Below are 3,595 nucleotides of genomic sequence, written 5' to 3' on the forward strand. Positions count from 1 at the left end.
TATTATATCACTTGTGTAATATTTCTGTTTTTTACTCTACCTTTTTCTATAGTCATTTTACTGCCTTGAGCATCCAATCAACTTTGGGGGGTTTATTTTTACAATGCTACTGTAATACCAGATGAATCTGAAAGTTCCCAATGACACTCCTATAACAGAATCAAAATCAAAATACAGTCCAGAATACTAAAGCCACTAACTGCAATTGAATAGCACAGTGGCTGAGTTGCTGCACAGTGGTATAACCGTATCAGTTCCCAACAGTGCACATATAAAACAGGATAATGAGATGGACCTTGTTATCAGTGTATTTTCCTGGTAGAAACTGGCTGTAATACCATGGTAGCCTATCAGTTTGATGTCGTTTATGTTCATTATGGTGCCTTTGGATGCGATTTGACATATCTTGAGATATGATGCTGTCCAACACTCAAAAAGAACAGAGACAACATCTCCAGACGAGCATTTGTGATCACCTCCGTCAGCGTTGTTCCCATCATTTGACATAGTCTGCATGTTGGTCTGTCCTCTTCACTGTTATTCTCACGTGAACTCAGTGTTTGCACTGGTCTCCTGTTGGCTTGCAAAGGTGGCTCACAAACAGAGAGATAATTACACACGAGGTATTTAAAGTATTTAAAGGTTTCTATTTTTTTACTGCATATAATGTCATTAATTAAACCATCAACAATCCTACTGCACCTCTTGACATATTTGTGTGATTACTGTAATCACACAAATGTAACCCTCCTGTTGTGTTCGCATGAGGCTAACATGAGGCTCCATGACTTTGTTCATACAGGGCATCGGAACACACAAACCAATTTTTGAGCATTTTCATAACAATTTCAATGTTTTATTTAACTTTAGAACACTGTATGCCCGGTCAAAATTGACTGGCCATTAGAAAAGAATGGGTGAGAAAACGGTCAGTGTATAAAATTGAGTCCAGGCACACACCTATTGATCAGATGGACTGTATGTGTGCTTCTCATTAAAACACACACACAAACACACCCTCACTCCCCCTTTTTGCTTCTATGCCAGCCTTTCCCCAATAGAATTAAGTACCTGACAACTCTGTGTGGATGTATATGTTTATTCAACTTGTTAATATTGTGCAGTGTTGTATTTTGATGTGTGTGTGTGTGTGTGTATGTGTGTGTGTTGCCAAGTTTGGTCTTAAATATTTTACATTTATTCAGTTATAGCCTACTTCATCCATAATTTGTATAACATTTCATGTCTTTTCTTAATATTCATGACAAGTTAAAGAGATGGTGGTCCAACAGCAGACTACAAGTGGCACACACACACACACACACACACACACACACACACACACCAGCGGCCCATTACCTGCCAATCTGATTTTGCTATCAGGGAGGCAACTTCATGAAATAATTAACATGAATGAGTTTTTGAAACTTCATACAGTATGCCGTTTTTAAAAAAATGTTAAACAGATACACACACACAAAATTGACCTTATCTGGATGAGAACGAATGGGCATGATACAACATCCTACTCAGGTGTCATGCAATCAACAGAACCTTAAAAGAACAGTGTCACTGGGAATGATTCATAAGTAGAGGATGCCATCCAATTAAACCAAATCAAATTAAAGTCTTATGACGACAACCAACTGATAATTTGCAACATCCAATTTGTCCTTTACCAGTTTGATTAAGTCCATATTATTCTAAGTCTTCCCATTCATCATTCTGACACACACACTGGTATTGCAAATAATGATATTTCTGTTTACTTCTGTGATGATTTGTCCTATATAATTTATTCACTGTTGACAGAGAAAACCTGTGTGAGAGCCTGATTAATTTGCATTGTAATCTGTGGTAGACGCCTGCTCAGTGTTTTGAAGACACTTTAAGTCCACTTTCTTCTCATTCTTTTATTTATTGCGGATTTATCAGTCTCCAACACACACATAGCGGAGTTCCTAGCCCAGGGGTGGGCAAACTTTTTGGCTCAAGGGCCACATTGGGTTTTGAAAATTGGCCGCACAACAAATAACCTTCAAGTTAGATCTGCTGTAAAGGAGATAACTAAGAGTAGACCTATCATCTCTACTTAACATGATGTTTTGGCATTGACATTGTAAACGTTCTCTAAGGAGAGTGAAAAGCAGTTTGCAGTAAAGCTAACCAACGTCTTCTCTAACGCAAGAAAAAAATAGCGAGCAGCCTGATAACCAAATTAAATGCTCGGTGGGCCGGATGAAAGTGCTTGGCGGGCCGGACGTCGACGTGTCGACATTAAACTCAACATTTTGAGAATAAAGTTAGTTTGGAGAGAGAACGACCGCTCGGGACGATTGAAAGGGAGGACGAATTAAACATTCCAGTTTTCTTCGACTGCAACAATGATTAGACATAGGCCTATATCATGTGAACAAAACATAAAACATTAACCTCCGTTGCTCAGCCAAATACTTTCCTGTATAGGTCCTTATCACGAAGTTACGGCGATAAATGCGATGGTCAAAATAAGTAGCCTAAACGTCATTAGCGGTTTATTTATTTATTGTAGGCCTATTATTAAAGAGTGTTTTTCATCTAAAGGTTTAACTTCATGCTTATGCACTAGACTAGGCATAGGCTACTAGGCGCTCTCCCCAATCCTAGAATTTCACATTGCTTGTTTGTAATGGATTCAAAACAGCCTATTCCTGAATGTCTAGGGACGAATGAAGCTGTCCTCCACCCGACCACCCCATGTACTACATGCGCACATATGCACACATAGTGCATAAATAAAGTATACATGCACACATATTCCCTCACGGGATCAAAATAGTATATATGCTTAGGCTATAGGCCTACCTGTGTTTATAACCTCCTATGTTTATTGCAGGTGAGACATGGAAAAGCAGTTTTAGAGAAATTAGTTAACCGGAGAGTGACGGCCTGGTTCATGAAGGGCAGTTATTTGAATGTGCGGTGGCCTTACGTAAAACAGAGTGAAATAGCATTTTGTATAGAAACATATCATTGAATACATGTATTATTCTAGCTATATAGCCTAAACGGCATAGTGCATGGTATTTCCAACCGCGAGATACAGCACTTCACGATGACGGCAATGAGTAACAGACAAGACGCAATCTATCTGAATATCTGCAATCTATCTGAAATAACACCTATTTGATTTGAAGCCCATTATCCATGTAACATATTGTGTGTTAGTGTGGGCTAGCTTAAACCGTGCATGCTATGTTTAAACTGTATTGCGAGTTTAATGTCAGCATGTCTACTTTAAAGTCGACACGTCGAGATTAAAGTAGATATTATATTTCAACTTTATTCTCGAAATGTCGAGTTTAATGTCGACATGGCAAACATATTTTTTTCTTCATGTGGCCCTAATACTCCGTCGTAGGATCCACTAATGTTTAACTCTCCTGTTGTGTTTGTTTCATGTTTACTAGTTTTGTATTCCCAGTCAAAAATGGCTGCTGCATTATAACTTGTTATAGTATCACATATATTATCATCTAATGTTGTGATCTTGTGTATGATCATGTTCTATTGTAGGTTGGGTGATATCAGGTAAAATGGGCCATCAGCTAAAATG

This window comes from Alosa sapidissima, chromosome 1, assembly GCF_018492685.1.
Source record: "Alosa sapidissima isolate fAloSap1 chromosome 1, fAloSap1.pri, whole genome shotgun sequence".
Taxonomy (NCBI): Eukaryota; Metazoa; Chordata; class Actinopteri; order Clupeiformes; family Clupeidae; genus Alosa; species Alosa sapidissima.